We start from the raw sequence: 19,013 nt of genomic DNA, 5'->3' as shown, positions 1-19,013 counted from the left end.
TATAGTTCTTCCTTTTTCCTCTGTTATGGAGATATTCCAACCTAATCTCCTAGAATGAACGTTACTATAACTACATTTTTTACAAACTGACTTTTACGTGCCACATTCTACGTTTTGCCACAGTTTCCTTGTGAAATTAACACGAGGCTTTACAACAACTGCGTTTTATTCACCTTCACACAAATCATGACTACAACGACTGATTATGACTTTATAAAAACTTGCAATATTACTCACACACTTCTGTGTTATGATAGCGAAACACTTTTGCTATAATGCATCATTTGAAAAACAATACATTTTAATGCTTGTATTACAGACTCACCTACATTTACACATTTTTTCCAATGTGATTAACTTCCATGGTAGCTCACTCAGAGTGTGGGACTTTAGATTCTGAAGTCGGGTTTGAGCCCATCCAAACATGTAAGCTGACATGTGAGACGAAAGTGTCATAGAGGTGACACAAAATGACGTGGTTGTTTCAGAAAATGTGCTTTTCATTTTGCATTTTGTTTTTAGACATTATCGGTTAGGTTTAGGTGTTGGTTTAGGGTAAGGATGCCTGTTTTGTTTACCTCTCATTTAATTTCAGAACATTACTGGTTAGGTTTAGGTTAAAGATTTAGGTTAGGTTGATAGATTTACAAAACTGCAGCGAAACGTAATAAGGCACGTAATTTAGTTTTGCAAAAATTTTGCCACGGTCATGTAATGTTCATGAGATCAGGCTGAAAACTTAAGCTATTTACAATGGTATTGTCTCAGGGGCTAAGCCATTAGGCATTATATTTTAATACAATGCCAATTACCATTTTTTCTATATTCCCCTATAGCTAATAACAACAGTGGAGGTGCACGTCTAGGGCATATGTGTGAGGAGATCAAGAGATACCTACATTTGTATAACTTGAGCCTGTAGGACCAAAAAACATACAGTCTATGTCTCATAGCAATCATAGCGAGCATGCGCCAACAGCCTTTGTATGGGCGTACAGTAAAATTAATAGGCTACTTTGAAATGTGAGCGTTCGACTGTATGGAGACGCTAAGTGTTTGCGTCAAAACCAAAGTATACTTTGGGCTTAACACTGTCAGTACTGGGATTTTGTTAGTCAGTGGATAAATACATGAATAAGTAAACTTTAGCCAGAATGTTTTCGCCTCTAGTACAAGGAGTTCAGGGTTCTAACCTGCCCTAATTTAGCTTTTTATTTAAAAAAATGAAGATTGCATCCTCACGTCAGTGGGTGTATATCATGAGCAGGGACACATCTGTTTTCATTTTACTTTACAATTTAACTGGGAAGAGCCTGAGCCGTGGAAGAGACAACATTGCTGCACGCTGTTACTCATAACAGCCTCAATGAGCACTCAACGTAGCATTAAAAATAACAAACTCCAGCGCTGGATCGCCTCTTATTATAATGCACACGAGCAAAACAGATACTCCTGCTCAAGAACTGGAAATGTTTCTTCTGTATTAGTAACTTACTAAAAAAGTGGTGGGTACAAAATTGGCAAAGGCAAAAAGAGGTAGGGACATGTACCACCCTTCCCACCCATGAAAGACGCCTCTGACTTAAGGTATTCATTATGTTTTGATTCAGGTACCAGTTAAATAAGGGTTACTTTCCTGTTTGATGGTTAACCAGGTAAGGGGATTCACAGGCTTCCTCATAAATCGGACAGTTTTAAGCAGCAGCAACTGGTGATTTACTCACAAGGCACCTCTAAACAACAGCACCCATACATCACAATTTTTCCTTAAGTCGGCAAAACAGCAACAAACTCCTGGTTTAGTGTGTATGATTTCTGCTCAGCATATACAGTAACTAACTTGAATTTAATTAGATTATTTATACTACACTGCAGTACAAGCCCACTGGACACAGAACAATGAACCTTGAAATTGTTCATTTTGAAGTATTCAAGCACAAAAAGTTATAGAACACCTCTTGATATGATTAAAGTAGATCTAAAAGATATTTACATTATTCCACGATTTAGAGTGAAAAATTGTACAGTTCTTGTTTGATTTTAAAGGTGAACAAAACATACTAAAGCAATTAAAAAGAAACTCTTCCATAATTCTGCGTCTGGTAGTCCTTTAAATGTTCAACCACAGCATGAGATTTTTACTACCATTCCATCTCTTTCTGAAGTCAGTTGTTTAATGTGGTGTGATATGATTCTTAGGGCCAAAATAAAAATCAGACAAGCCAAAATCAAAAATAATTAGCTACATTTTTATTTTATCTGAATTGGCTTAGTATTTAATAGAAAGACAAATAGACAAAAGCTTAACTGCACTCCTGTTGTTTTATTTGTTAAATCAAAGGCATTTCAAACAATCTCAAAGCACAGCTAAATAGATAAGGTTTAATGTAATGTTATGAACACAGTGCATGAAACAGGGTTTTTAATAGTGAAGTGTTTTGACAATGTTATGGCTCCATAATATGAGCTTTTCACATATATAGAAGAGACATTTTCAGCTTCATGTTTTTAATGGGCACCTCCAAAAAGTGATCAATATGTTGGAAAACAACATGTAAAATTAAATTACATGTCCCTTTTGGCATGACAAGCTTGTAAATTACATGGTGTCATACACATTGCATCTGTTTAACCAAAAAATGTTAAGCATAAAAACAAGCATGAATTGTTTTGACAGTGGTCTTTAGTTTTCAATGAGATGCTGTTGTTTGCAAACCATGTGCTGTTGGTTTGGAGACACAATGCAGAAATATAGTTATTTTACAAAAGTGTTGGTTTTCTGAGCCAATGTTTAAAGAAAACCATTTGTGGATATGTGTAAATGGAGCCAAGCTCTTCCCCTTTAAGTCTGGGAAGATGTTAAAACTAACTTGTCTCAAATCTCGTAAACCCTACAGAGACATGCAGGTGACCTTGCGAAAAAGGAAGTTAAAAAAAGCAGAACTTCTCTGAGTTTTATCACATTGACCTTCCTGCCACACTGGTCCTGCCACAAGCGTTCAAACAAAAAAACTTGCACTTGTAAAGTTCATGACATATTGCAACATTACTCGCATTTGCTATTTGTGCAAACCGCAAGTGGAAACATATATGGACATTTGCTGTAGATTTGGTTAACAGATGGGTAAAGTGAAAAAATGTAGCTATGGTGTATACTCCAATCTTCTTTCTTCATACAATGGAAAAAGATCGAATGTGCTGCAAACTTGCAATGGTTTCATTCAAATGAAATAACATCAGCGAAGGGAAAAATGTTAATACGTGATTTTTAAAAGCTTTCTCTGGCGCCAGGTGTTCCAAAACTCACATTCTTCTACATGTGGTATGTTGAAATTAGGAGGCCATATCATGTTTGTGTGCTCAGCTGCTTCCAGGCTGGATTGCAGGCTTATGTGCTATGTAAAACAAGTTTAATTATATATGTCAAAGTGGACGTGCTGATCCAGCCGTCCTATCTTCATGACATATAGAATAATGGATATGGATCTTAGTGTGCTCTATAAAGTAAATTATCTCAGATACACTGATCAGCCACAACATTAAAACCACCTGCCTAATATTGTGTAGGTTCCTCTCGTGCCACCAAAACAGCACCAACCTGCATCCTGAGATGCTATACTTCTCACCACAAATATACAGAGCAGTTATCTGAGTTACCATAGACTTTGTCAGTTCGAACCAGTCTGGCCATTCTCTGTTGACCTCTCTATTCAACATGTCATTTCCATGTGCAGAACTGCTGCTCACTGGATGTTTTTTGTTTTTGGCACCATTCTGAGTAAATTCTAGAGACTGTTGTGTGTAAAAATCCCAGGAGATCAGCAGTTACAGAAATACTTAAACCAGCCTAATTCTTACAAGGATGTTGCCCCATGTGACTCTAACCTCCCTAGCAACCAGGCCAATTTGGTTGCTTAGGAGACCTGGCCAGAGTCACTCAGCACACCCTGGATTTGAACCTGTGACTCCAGGGGTGGTAGTCTCTGTCAGTACTCACTGAGCTACCCAGGCCCCCACTTTTATGTTACTTTCTAAAACACTTCACAGAAAAGCTTTTGTTTTTCTGCTCAATGAATTCAAAATAATGTTTTTATTTCCTCCTTGTTCATTTACTCATTAAGGAGTGCACATCCTTCAGCTGTCACAAAACGTAAAGAGATGTACTTATTAACATAATTTATGTTTACAATTTTTCCAAAATCTAAAATATTGTTTAAATCAGTTCAATTAATTAAACCAGTAACTCTAATCTGATTACAAGAATTTGAAATATAATGGTCTACACTACTTTTTGTACTAAAAAGTAAATACATTACAGTAATTCATTCCTTTGTAATTAGATTACACCCAAGACTGATTGTAATGCCCTAGATGTGGAAAAAGAACAAACTCAAACAAACCCAAGATATCTTTATATAAGCCTAGTTGCAGCGAGAGGACATGTTTTTAGAGTAATGTATTAAATATATTAATGATAAAAAGAAAATTTTTAAGCTATGTGTGAATAGAAACAGATAGAACTTCATCTTACTTGCTGCTAAATCTTTATAAAATTGAGCAAAGCATGCCTGCAATGGTAGCAGTATCGTAAAGAGTGATCTCAGCACTTGAGCTGATAAATCCATTATTTGTGAGCCAGAATGGGAAAAGTACCCAATTTTAAGTTCAGTTCTGGAGGTTTTATGACATGTTTGCAGCTCAGGGGTAGATGTGGCACCCCATTCATCAAACAGTAAAAAAGGTATTTCTTTCATTTTCTCTTCATCCCTCCGGCTCCCTCAACCAAGCTGGATCTTGCTGCTTTTCCTCCTAATTACAGGACTCTCATTGGTCGATGAGCTAATTTTGCGAGAGCCAATCCCAGTAAGGGTAACAGCAAGCCCCTGACATATGACATGCCTTTTTGTTCTTAATGATCATGAGCTCTTTAAAAATGTTGCCCACCGCAGCAGCACCTCAGAGGGGTCTGCAGTGGAATGCAGATGTTGTGAAAGGAGTTAACTACACCCCTTCAGAGCCCACCAGCAACTTGGTCTCTTCAAAACTTTCTGCTGAAACAAGTAAGTGATTATGACATGATTCCTTTTGTCATCCAGTTACTTGGGGTTGAAAGCTTATATACTGCACATACTCTCAATATATGAATGAATTGAGGTATGCTCACTGAGATAGCAAATATGGCAGTTATACATTGACAACTATATAAAACACATAAAATTAAATTGGTTAAGGAAAGTTCTGCTTATCATGTCAGTTGTATTGTTCATTGCATGCCTTATGGACAACATGCCGATGGACAACAAGTCAAAAAGTTATCTACACCTACTGTATAAAAAGGAACTGGAAAAAAGGGAAAAGTGAGCAAAAGAAGTAATAATTCTAAACTGAAAGCAATTGTTCACAGTTAGAAGACAAAAAAATAATTACATATTGCATTTGAACAAGTGTATATTTCAAAAGTGTTTTTTATTTTTATTTTTCAGGAGTCGATTAAAGAAGAAAAATGGCCAAACTTACACTTATTATCTGTGGAATTGCTCTTGCAACTGTCTTTATGCCAGGTAAGAATCAAGAACTGTTCACTTGAATATTTTGTAGATGATGATCACAATTCAAACTTTGCTCATAAATGTCATAAATAATGTGAATCATTGCAGCATTGGAAAGCATGTCACAAATGACTCTACAAGCTCTGAGACAAAAACCCCTTTGATTATGTAATTGCAGGGTCTTCAACTTTGTCTCTCTCTCTAAAAATCCAAATACAACTAATGAACATTGTGCATTATTCTTATGAGATCTTTTTGTGAACCATTTTGTGAAGTGATTTCTTTCAGACAGTGCACCTTTTTTGCAAAGAGAAAGGCACAACCCTTGCAATTATAAGTTGACTGTACTTTTTTCCATGAGCCATAAACATCTAAAGAGACCAACGGGAGGTGCAGAAATATGCCATAAAGAATGTGACATGTTCAAAAATTTTACATCCTTCATTTTATTATACAGCAGTGTGGTATTTACAGCAGCAGTAGCCTCTAGGCTAGTCGCCCAATATCTTTGTAGTTTAACAGGTAGACTTGCAGGGGGTCCTGGTAGTCCCATTTTACGAAGCACTTTTACAGTGCTCAGAGAGGAGAGATGGAATGGTAATGAGCAGAATTAGGTACAGGCTCCAATGATGAGAGAAGTGCCTGCTGTGCACTTAAGGGGCATATTAGTTGGCTGGCATTTTCCTTCATTTGAGCAGTGTGATATTTGGTTCGTAACAATTATGTTTCTTTTTTGTTAATGTCTGACACAGACTTTCTGAGTGCTAGTCCTCTAGGGCACCATGGAGAAGAGGATGGTGAGTTGGACTCTTTGTGTGTGTGTGTGTGTGTGTGTGTGTGTGTATGTGTGTGCACCCTCATGTGAGATAATGGCCATTAAATGTAAATCATTGTGCTGCAAATTTAACAAATGGTCTCAAAAACAGGCTCAACTAAGGTAATCTGTGGTCTGTATATTTTATCTATCAGTATTCGTATAGCCTGAATAACTGTATTATTTATGTAGAATGTCAAGGGTGTCAGCAGGCATTTCTTTCACAATGGTTTTTGGGTTTAGTTGGGGATGGGCCTGAGCTCGTATTATACAGTTCTTAGGCCTAGATAACAGCTCTGCACAGTCTTTTATATTTTTCTTAAAAAACTACTTTTAATTTAAGCACAAACTTCAAGATTCCTTCAAAACCTTCACCTTTACAAGTACTATCTAGAGGCGTTCAACAGCTACAGCATATCATCAGATAAAGATACACTGTATAAAACAAACTCTGAAACTTTATAGTGATATTCATATATTGATGGCACACTTTTTTCATGTATTGATTCAGTTACTGAGGCTGCTCCTGAGGAAAAGTCAGACAGCAAATCAGCACTGAGGAGGCTGGTGCGCAACAGGAGGAACATTGCCTACTACAGACGTCTCCCTGATTTCTGGGGCTGGTATAAATACTTTATGGAGACCAACAATCAGGAAGGAGTGAGTGGCCTTAATAGCAAAAATGGAAGATAGAGAAGGGAGCCATGGTCACAGTCTTTCTTTGTACTTTGTGCACTGCAGTTTTGTGTCATGTGGTAAGACTTATTATTCAGTGTTGGGTAAGTCGAATAATAAAAAAAAGTAATTCAATACATATGAATAATTATTACTCTAAAATTGTAATCAGATTACTGACTTTACTGATTACTTCATCGAAAAATTTATCACATTACTAATTACTTTTAAGTTACTTTCTGAAACACTTTTCACAGAAAAGCTTGTTTTTCTGCTCAATAAATTCAAAATTATGTTGCTCGGGGGCGCATGCCCTTTAGTTGTCACGAAACACAAACAGATTGGATATGAATTTTACATTTATAATATTAGTTTAGAAATGTGATAAACCCAAGTAAAGTAATTAAAAGTAATTAACTTAATTGAAAGTCAGTCACTGTAATTTGATTACAAAAATTTATTTAGTAAATTAAGTCTTTTTTTGTACTTAAAGGTAATTAGATTACAGTAATTAATTACTTTGTAATTAGATTACACCCAACAGCGCTTACAACATTGCTTTACTTACCTTAAAGGGACAGTTCACAACAAAATGAAAATTCTGTCATTATTTACTCAACCTCTTGTTGTTCCACCTTATATGATTCTCTTTCTTCTTTGGATTTTAAAAGGATATGTAAAGCAGAATGTTAGCCTCAGTCCCCATTCACTTTTATTGTACAAAAACAAATACGACAAAACTGAATGGTTCTGACTAACATTTCTCTTTGTTTTCCATGAAAGAAAGAAAGTCATATGGGTTTGAACAACATGAGGGTCAGTAAATGATGAAAGAATTTATCATTTTTGTAGGAACTATCCCTTTAAAGTTGCCAAGACCTGTTCTACAGATACTGTATGTTAAGCTCTCAGAAGTTGCGTTGAACAGAGTTCAAGTAAATCACAAATCGGGCTGTTCATTTTCTCTGTGATTATTTCACAGGTTGAAGACATGGATCGCATTTACCTTGCTTACCTGCAGAATAAGCACAGAGCAGAAGAGGGCCGCTCTTTTAACCATTACCTCACTCACCTGAGCGAAATTTACAAAGCTTGTGCCAACTCAGATGATCCAGACTGCATTGCAGAATCCACCAGCAAACCCAAAGCTAAGCTTGTCATGCCTTTACCTGTGAAACAAGCTATCGTGACAGTGTGCAACCCATACCTCGACCCCTACTGCATCTATGCTGTTCGACCAAAAGCTGCAGAAGAGGAGCCTTCACTTGCCCCAGCACCAGCCCCTGCAAAAGTCCCTGCTCCAATCCTGACCCCTCTGCTCCCTCTGCCTCTGAAAACCCCACCAGGCCCCCTCTACTACTACGTTCCAGTCCTGGAGCCTTTCCTGTCAGCTGAGCAGAGGGCGGAGCTGTTGCGGATCTGCAACCCATCAGACACTGAGTGCCTGCAGTACCACTTGCGTGCTGCTTATGGCTACAAGCCTTTTCTTGGCGCTCTACCCTCTTATGCTCATCTTAGCTGTGATCCTGCCAAAGATCCTTACTGCCAGCCCAAGCTGGTTGCAAGAGCACCTTCAGGTCTGCATCACCTGTACCCTACTTGTAACCCTGCCACTGACGTGCTCTGTGTGACCAATGTAATCGCACCTGCAGCCCAAACTGCTGAGAGCACAGAGGCCCCTAAAGAGATATATTGCAACCCATTGTTTGATGAGGACTGCAACCCTCTTACAGCCACCAAGCTATCTGGTCTCACTAAGCCTGTCTTGGAGTACACTCCAAAAGATGACCCAGCACCACTTAACCTGGCTTGCGATCCTCGCTATGATCCTTATTGTCTAATGGGTGGAGCCGCTGCTCTCAAGAAACCCCCTCTACTCCTCCCAGAGTTTCAGACCCGTCACCGACTGGGTGTTCATGGGAAGACCAAAGAAGGCTATGACTGTTACATGTTCTACGATAAGGACTGCACCCCAGTGGAGAATCAAGACTTGAAGGCCAGTGCTGCCAGTTCTAAATGAGACTGCCACCCTTATGACCCCAACTGTGGTAAGTTTGCCATTCAGCTGTCCACTGCAGCAGAGGAAGCTAAGATGGTGAAAGATGGCATCATTGAGCCCCACCCCAACTGTGACCCAGAAATTGATTACAACTGCCACCTGCACAGAGCAGAATCTACAGCTGAGGAACAAAAACATGAGCCAGCCCAGCAGGAACAACATCATGTCAACCCTGTAACTGAACATGTGGCTCCTGTATATCTAGTTCCCCAGTTTGAGGACTTCCTGAGAGGATATATGGGTGGCTACAAGAAAAGAGAAAAGTAACCCTCTCCTGTAGAAACTGGATGAGAACAAATACAAACATGTAGATACAAATAGCTGACAGGAGAACCACTTGGTCACAAAGACTGAACTCAAAGCTGTGCAAGAGAAGCAACTCAGGATCACAAAAGAGAAGAATCATTTCTGTGCTGAAGAGGATTAAATACTCTTGAGATATGTGTAATTCTGCCTGCGATATGTCATGTTGGGAAATTTGTAGGATTCATGAGATTTAGGGGTATTATTGATGGTGATGTGAAGCAATCTATGTATTTATGGATTATATAGAGTAGGGTTAGGGTACTTGAACATGTCTAATACTACTTCTATGTAAACAATTTTCCTGTGTTGTATGCTACTTTTTCCTTTTGATTTGTTATATGATCCTTTTATAGATGTTTAATGTAGTTTCTAACACTTTCTACCACTGATATAAACAATGCCTCTCCCCTCTCTGTTTTCCTCTACATTTTATACTTAATGTTTTCAAATTTTAAAAGAAATAAATGACTTGAAATTGAAATGTTGGTGTTTTTAGAATCTGCTTGAGTGTATGCACTAGCTTGCATTTCACAAATTTAAATGCATATTAATGCATATGCATTCAACACATTTTTCTAAACTGCTTACATAAGAACTTTATAACATGTGTATGATTGCATATTTCAGCACAGCAAAACTCTTTCATGACATGTATGTTACTGGCTATACAGTGCTCTTGATTATACATTTTAAAAGTTATACCTTTAGATCATAGGTAGTAAGATTAGGCAGTATTTAATATGAATGTACAATGCAACAGCAGAAAGATCAGAATCACAGGCAGTTGAAAAGTGAATGCACGTGATGAATGTTTTAAAAGAACAAGGTATGCCAACACAGTAACACTAATGACTACTCAGAACGACAGTGAACATGATTAAATATGCATAGTGGGTCCTTCAGCGGACAAATCTGAATTCACTTGTAAAAAGAGAACTGATGAAGCACTTAAAATTTAATGCTTGGATTATCCACCACACCCTCCCAGGAACACATTACAGATTTTATTGACACATTTCATTCCGACAGGTAACCTGTGTAAGAAATTAGTAGGGATAAGTTACCCATGTGCACTTTGTGCAGACTAAGCAACTTCACTTCTCTCTTAATACTATTGGCATGTCTGCTGTGGCTCATGTCTTATTTTCTCACTAGCCCTAGTCTGGCTTAGAGAACGGATAGAGAAAAGGCTATGAGACTTTAAACTGTGGCTTAATGCCTCTTTGTCAGCATGAGTCTGGTTTGTGCTGACTGCACCTCTCTATGGCCTGCATACCTGGGGACCAGCTGAATGTCATTAAGTGGATGGGAAAAGGCCCTGAATGGTAATAAGGGTAAATATGTCCTCTGCATAAGAAAACATAAATTAGTGGTATAGTTATGTGTGCTGTACTCAGCAGTGCTGCAGAGTCTCTCATTTTAATGCAGTCACTGTCAGTGAGTTTGTTTGAAAAAAAAAAAAAAAAAAAAAATGTTTTTATATATATATATATATATATATATATATATATATATATATATATATATATATATATATATATATATATATATATATATATATATATTCTGTTATGACTGTTATGATTAAATGTACAGTAATGCCCAGAAGTCCAATTTATGACATGGCAGAAGGCATCTGAGCCTTGACCAAAGATTTCGATTTATTAGATGATGCTTCTTGACAGTGATGTACAATGTAAGTGAAACATGGCTGTTGAGAAATTAATATGAATATGAATGTATATGCATAAAGGTGCACACATAGTCATATAATATAGTACAGTATATGCATTTTAGTAGTGTTGCAAGTTCAATAAAACAGACCACAATAAAATAATTGGTAATCATTTATTATGTTTAGTAGTCTTTAACTACTATGTACTATATGCTGTTCTGAAAAATTCTGACAAGATTCACATTTGCTGCTACTAAGGTTGAGGTATGGGTAGGTTTAGGAGTAGGGGTACGGTTAGGGGTGAGGTTAATAGTGTTACTACAAATGTAATTACAATGCAACAACATGTATTTACATAATTAGTACATTGTATCAAATGCGCAAGTGTCACCGGTCCTGATCGACCCGCTCCGAACGGGACTCGAATCGGCGTCTCAGGCATGGGAGGCTAAAGGCTATAGCGTCAGTTGCTAGTGTGGCTCTTGAGCACTATATACTGCATAGCTACCTACCAGCTGGCTCCCGTTACACTCACCCCCCTAAACCTCACTTCCATCCGGGTCACAGCACTACTGTCACTGGTCCTGCTCGACACTAACGAGGAGACTAAAGGCTACAGCGTCTAGCGTTAGTCACTAGTGCGCCTCTTGAGGCCAGGGTCATGAGGTTTACATACTGCACAGCTACCTACCAGCTGGCTCCTGTTACATAAGTACATAGTAGTTAAAGACATCTAATATAAAGTGGGACCAGATCAGTAAAGGACATTTCTGATGCAGTTTGAGCACATGCTGCTATTACTTGTGGGTTGTGACCAGTGTTGGGTGTAATCTGATTACAAGCAATTAGTTACTGTAATCAAATGTTTAGTCAGAAAGTAAAAAAAATACATTTTTACATTCAGTTAAGTAAATTATTATTACAGTAAGTACATTACTTTGGTTACACATTTCCAAAATTTTATTATTTATGTAGAATTTAAAACATTTTTTATTTTTATTTTGACTCCAACACCTTATCCTTGAGTAATCATGCTAAATTGCTAATTTGGTACTAGAAAATCACTTGCCATTATATTAAACACAGTTGAAAGCTATTTGGTTTGTTAAATGAAGCTTAACATTGTCTTTGTGTTTGTTTTTGTGTTGCCACAGAATGCAATAGACTGGCATGTCTTAAAGTCAATATTAGGTCAAAAATGGCAAAAAAGAAACAGCTTTCTCTAGAAACTTGTCAGACAGTCATTGTTTTGAGGAATGAAGGCTATACAATGCTTGAAATTGCCAAAAAACTGAAGATTTCATACAAAGGTGTACACTACAGTCTTCAAAGACAAAGGAAAACTGGCTCTAAACAAGGACAGAAAGAGATGTGGAAGGTCAGATGTACAACTAAACAAGAGGATAAGTACTTCAGAGTCTCTAGTTTGAGAAATAGACGCCTCACATGTCCTCAGCTGACAGCTTCATTGAATTCTACCCGCTCAACACCAGTTTCATGTACAACAGTAAAGAGAAGACTCAGGGGTGCAGGCCTTATGGCAAGAATAAGCAAAGAAAAAGCCACTTTTGAAACAGAAAAACAAAAAGAAAAGGTTAGAGTGGGCAAAGAAACACAGACATTGGACAACAGATAATTGGCAAAGAGTGTTATGGATCTTAACCCCATTGAGCTTTTGTGGGATCAGCTAGACTGTAAGGTGCATGAGGAGTGCCCGACGAGACAGCCACATCTATGGCAAGTGCTACAGGAAGCGTGGGGTGAAATGTCACCTGAGTATCTGGACAAACTGACAGCTAGAATACCAAGGATCTGCAAAACTGTCATTGCTGCACATGGAGGATTTTTTTATGACAACTCTTTGTTGTCAATTTTTCAAATTGTAATAGTAATTTTTCACGATATTAATGTCCTGACTTTACATTGTGATCAGCTGAATGCCACCAATTTCTTTCCATAAATTCTGTACATTATTCCAAACTTTTGGCCACCAGTGCATATACAATATATATATGTATAATGTAAAATATAATCAATAAAATATAATCAATAATAATCACTATAATCAAAATGGCACAACCTACATTTTAGTTTTGTCTGTTATTAAGCATTTTTATTATAGATAAATTCCCAAAGCTGTGTTTCTACTGTTGTGCATATACAGGAGGGAGAAGGAAAGGAGATTGTCAGTGCTGTGGTGCATAAGAAGATCCACACAAGTTCCTCATGCAGGCTCTGAAGCATGTGATTGCACAGTCAGTGCAACATTCAAGATTTAAAAGGGCAAGCTTGACAACCCATGAGGAACATTTTGAACTGTTGGTTCAGATGGAGTTGTCTGGTACGCTTCAGGTTATTCTCCAAGATTCAATTTAAGATAAGGTTGTAGCCTTGTTGCTCTTCTTGAATCTATAAAAAGCTAGACAGTCTGAATCACTACAAGACATGTAGTCTTTATTGACTCAGAGACTTGTTTTTGATTTGGAAAAATTACATCTTGATTTTCTGAAGTCCTGAATTCCATTACTTAGTGGAACTTAGTGGAACAGTGTTTGATCAGGATAATAAGAAAACATCGGAATGTTTAGGTGTTAAATAGGAATGCTTGTGAACATTGGGAACTTTAATGTGTAGAGAGGATGTTACACATTTCACCAGAAAGTTTAAAGCTAGGTCAGTGAAACAAAAGAGCCTTAATTATTCAGGTAGGAGGCTGAATCCTGCATTTTACTGTAACAGCAGCCACGGGCCATGCATTTTAAATCTAGGCCTTCAGTGCAATTCATGCCATTAAGAAAACACAGTTTCACAATGAATAAGACGCTATGCCTACCATATGCCCTATCATACATAACGTGGCAGTCAAATAATAATACCAACTGACATTTTAAAAACACGTCCATGCATGAAAGCCAGAACTTGAAATGACACTTAATGATCAAGCAAGCCTAATTTTAACTGCAGCATGACTGCTTTGTGAAATGAATGTCAAAAATCATAATTTTTCATATGAATCTACCAAAGAGGTATATAATACCTGGAAAAATATATCCAATAATATTTGCGATTTAAATGTTGCTTGCAATAAATTTTGTTTCATCAGGGTACACGGTTATTCTGCGTTCCATTCAAGCTGGATGTGGGATATTCCTACTTGATATCACCGACCATAAATGCATTCCATTTCCCGATATTTGGAACTGCAACGCTCCCATTAGTTAGCAGGGGTTTGACTCTCATTAGAGATGTCTCCTATCAACCCAACTGTTAAACAAGGCTGCAGTGCTAGCATTTGTGCTTCAGGTGTACGATTATCAAAAGAGATTATAATGTTTTATACACCTGTTTCTACAGGCGTTTATTAAACAAGATTTAACATCATATAATGTGGAAACGAACTCATTTATCGATATTACTTAATAAAGTGAATGTTTATCACTTACTTTGTATATCTCCCTGAGTGTCCACATGTTTGTGTGACATCATGCCCCTGCATCTCGGCGAAATCGGAGTTGAAAATTTCTGCACGAGCCTACAAGTTGTAATTCTGACTTCAATATGCATTCCATTGCACTTTTCCTAGTAGGAAGTTATCAAATCCGACTTTCCGAGTTGAATGGAATGCAGCACTACTTTTCAAAACTTGATCTGACACTGAATGCTCAAGCAGCCTAATTTACACTTAGAAAACTCCTGATGTTGCTATAACAATGCAAAAAGCACTTACCAATTTACTTGAAGTGAACATCAGTCCTCCTTTCCTGTTTAATAAATTAACCAATCAAACGGTCATGCAGAACATCTCATGTTTTTAAATCCATAAGGATCTCTTTCTCAATGGCGATAGCAGCAGCGATGACGATCTCGCGTTCTTCGCTTTCAAATTACGTATATCACTTAAAGTGTGATTGCATCACTCAAAGCCAGCTAGAAGGCCTCGACCGGGACATATCCTAAAGATCACACCCACCAAGAACAAATAAATCAATCTGATTGATCAATCTGATTGATGAATCTGACAATCTGTCTTTAGTTGCTCATTCATTTGCACTGTTGAGGGATTCTGTGGAAATTCTGAAGGCCTGAGGGGGTGGAGCTCAGACTCACATGCTGCTTCTGCTAATGAGCTCGGGATTGCGATTTGTAAAACAGCTGTCACACTTCGCTTGTAAGCATCAAGGAATAAATTCTCTGTTTGTTTGTAGATTAATTAAGAGTGGAAAGTGATTAAAAATACATAGGCAAAAAGGTGATTGAGAATGAAAGGATGAAAAATATTTATTTATTTGGCATGTTAGGCCAGCAGAGAAGGCTTTGCTGGCCCTGAGAATTCACCACTGCATAACAGCCATGTTGAGATTGATAACCCACAGCTTTTCATCCACATCTCAGACAGAGAGTTGCAGGGCACTGTCATGGGATGATTCAGCCCCGGTTTGTTTTGTGTATCTTCGCTCGTGTTGTTGCGGGTGTGGCATTAATCACTACTAGCCGCTGCCCGATTAACGCGACACCTGCATACTATCTCCTTTCTCCCTTATAAGCAGCCCTTTGTGTGAGTTGTGTTTGTCGGATCGTTCTTGTGTGCTGTGAGTCTTTTTTATCTCTCTCCTGCAGTGCCAGATTTAGGCATGGGCGATATAGGCAGTTGCCCAGGGTAGCATCTTGCGGGGGGGGGGGGGGCGGCACGAGGCACCCACACAGACCCCCCCTGGTCAACAACTTTGGGGGTGTGTTGAAGCAGGTTTTGCCCAGGACACCATACAAGCTAGAACCACTACTGCTCTCATGCTCATGTTTATTTCTTGTTTTTTAGTTGGATTTACTCTTTAACTGTTTTCCTGTGCTCCAATCTAATATCTCTCTCAGTACTCTCTGCATTTGGTCTTCTCTGCCTTCATCATCCCACCTCACTGCAGTCATTGCCTGACAAGCTTCATCGTCATCATCATCATCTTCGCCATTGGACTTCTCTTGCTGTTTTTCACCTGCTGTGTTTACCACCCAATTATTCATAAAATATCATATGAACTGTTACCTGCATCTGGGTCCTCTATTTATCCTAACCTAACGATCCGACCATTATCATGGACCCAGCAGGACTCGCCGAAATCCAGCAGTTCCTCACTTGTCAGGATTCCTGTCTCGCTCAACAAGAGGAGGTCGCAAGATCCACCGGGCGAGCAATCAAAGTTTTGGCAGCACAATTCACTGAGCTCTCCTCCCTTGTCCAGCGACTGTCATCTCAAGATAAGTCCCCTGTGCCCACACCGCCACTGCCGCCACCACCGGTGTCAGCAGCACCCACTGCTTCACGATCTGAACCTCAGATCAACCCTCCAGCATCCTATTCGAGTGAGCCTAACTTTTGCAGAGATTTTTTTATCTCAGTGCTCTCTGGCTTTTTCCTTGCAGCCATCTATATTTCACACCGAGCAATCCAAGATGGCTTATGTTATTTCGCTGCTGACTGGTCGGGCATGTCTGTGGGGAACGGCAGTGTGGGAACAGAAACATCCATGTTGCACCTCGTTCCAGTCCTTCGCTGATGAACTCCGGAAGGTCTTCGACCGTGCAGCGCATGGCAGAGAGGCAGCACGTGCTTTAGCCAAACTTCACCAAGGAACGCTATCAGTATCAGAGTTTTCCATCGAGTTTTGGACACTTGCTGCTAGTTGCAACTAGAACGAGGAGGCGCAGTGGGACTTATTCCTGCATGGGTTGGCTGACCGCATCAAGGACGAGATCTATGCTCTGGATCTACCCAAGACTTTAGATGGACTGGCTGATCCTGCTATTCGAGTGGATGCACATCTTCAGCGTCGCTCGCGTCTAGGATCCACAGCAACTCATGAGCATCTTCCGTATGCTACGTCACCTCCCAGGGGAGTTTTAAATCAGGTTGTGGTCAGCCAGTCATCAGAGGGAGAACCCATGCCGGTGGGCAGAGCTCAGTTGTCCCGGGAGGAGAAGAATCGCCGATGCACACAAGGTCTGTGTCTCTACTGTGGATCTCCAGATCATCAAGCATGTTCCTGTCCTGTAAAAGAGAGCGCCCACCAGTAGTTCAGAGGTTACTGGTGGGTAGTTCATTTAAACGGAAATCCTCATCTTCCACTCTCCTCCCGGTACGACTGCAGTGGGGTTCTCTGCATCACTCCTGTCAAGCCCTAGTCAACTCTGGTGCTGAAGCCAACCTCATTGATGCTTCTCTGGTCAAGGCTCTCAAGATCCCCACATCTACTCTCAATGTCAAGATTCCGGTCAATACTCTACGCAGCACTCAATTTACGGAAATAACTCACTGCACCACCGCCTTAAACCTCATTGTCTCCGGTAATCATTCTGAACTCACCTCATTTTACGTCATTGACTCTCCACTCACCCCAGTCGTCCTAGGACATTCATGGTTATCCACACAATCCTCACATATGCTGGTCTGGCAACATGATTTTGGCTTGGAGTACTTTCTGTCATGCTTCTTGTCTTTTATCTGTGCCAATCCCGTTTCTTGTTCTGTGTTGCAGGAAGAACCGGTGGATGTTTCCAGAGTTCCCATGGAGTACCATGACCTGAGACCCCTAGGGGGCACTTTGAGCATCTGGTGATGCCTTTCGGCTTAACCAATGCCGCCGTAGTCTTCCAGGCATTAGTCAATGATGTGCTGAGAGATATTATTGATCAGTTCATTTTTGCCTACCTGGATGCTATTCTGATTTGTTCTCATTCTCTCAAGGAACATGTTCGGCACATCAGATGAGTGCTCCAACGGCTGCTAGAGAACGGGCTTTTTGTCAGTGCCGAGAAGTGTGAGTTCCACGCATGATCGGTAACCTTTCTGGGATTCATCTTGTCACCGGAGGGGATTCAGGTTGACCCAGCTAAGATTAAGGCTGTGGTAGATTGGCCAACCCCGGATTCTCGCAAGGCCCTGCAGAGATTCTTGGGTTTTGCCAATTTTTACCGCCGTTTTATTCACAATTACAGCCAACTAGCCGTGCCACTGATGGACCTGAACTCCACCAAGACTGAGTTTCGCTGGCCCAAGGAAGCTGACCTGCCAATTCTGCCAAACATCCTCAGAGCAATGGGCAGGCTGAGCGAGCGAATCAGGACCTGGAGAGAACTTGATGGTGTTTGGCTTCCCACAATCCCTCTTCTTGGAGTCAGCAATTTGCGTGGGTGGAGTACGTACACAACTCTTTGCCAGTTTCATCCATGGGCCTACCTCCGTTTCAGACTAGTTTAAGTTACCAGACACCTCTATTTCCAGCACTGGAACCCGAAGTCACGGTCCCCTCTGCCCATGCGTTCATCCAGAGGTGCCGTCGCACCTGGAAGAGAGCCATACAGACTCTCATCCAGGTGGGACGCCGCTCTAAGGCCCAAGCCGATCACAACCAGTCTAAGCATTCCATCTACGTAGTAGGTCAAAAAGTGTGGCTTTCTTCTAAGGATATTCCTTTGCATTCCATCTCCAATAATCTTGCTCCCAAATTGATTGGCCCATTCCCTGTTACCAAGATCCTTAGCCCGGTAACAGTCCATCTAAAATTGCCTCCAGCATACAGGAGGGTCCACCCCACTTTCCACATCTCTAAAATTAAGCCTGTTTTTCACTCTCTGATAAATCCGCCCATTCCTGTTCCTCCACCGCTGCATCTCGTAGATGGGGAACCCGCTTATTTGGTCAAGCGTATTCTGGATTCCACGTGGAGGGGGCGCGGGTTCCAGTATTTGGTGGACTGGGAAGGTTACGGTCCGGAGGAGAGATGTTGGGTCCCTGCACAGGACATACTTGATCATTCCCTCATTGACAGGTTCCACCAATGGCAAGTCACCAGCCCTGAGTGTGGCAGGGGGCGCATGTAGGGAGGGGGTACTGTCATGGGAAGATTCAGCCCCAGTTTGTTTTGTGTGTCTTCGCTCGTGTTG

General features: G+C 40.0%; 1 pseudogene; it reads left to right on the top strand.

Annotated features, from left to right (window-relative positions):
* Positions 1-4,971: 4,971 nt before the first annotated feature.
* On the top strand, positions 4,972-9,700 carry LOC127441096 (uncharacterized; annotated as a pseudogene).
* Positions 9,701-19,013: the final 9,313 nt, after the last annotated feature.

This window comes from Myxocyprinus asiaticus, chromosome 5 (genome assembly GCF_019703515.2).
Source record: "Myxocyprinus asiaticus isolate MX2 ecotype Aquarium Trade chromosome 5, UBuf_Myxa_2, whole genome shotgun sequence".
Lineage (NCBI taxonomy): Eukaryota > Metazoa > Chordata > Actinopteri > Cypriniformes > Catostomidae > Myxocyprinus > Myxocyprinus asiaticus.
The sequence above is the reverse complement of the archived record's forward strand: the minus strand, read 5'-3'. Positions and strand labels throughout refer to the sequence as shown.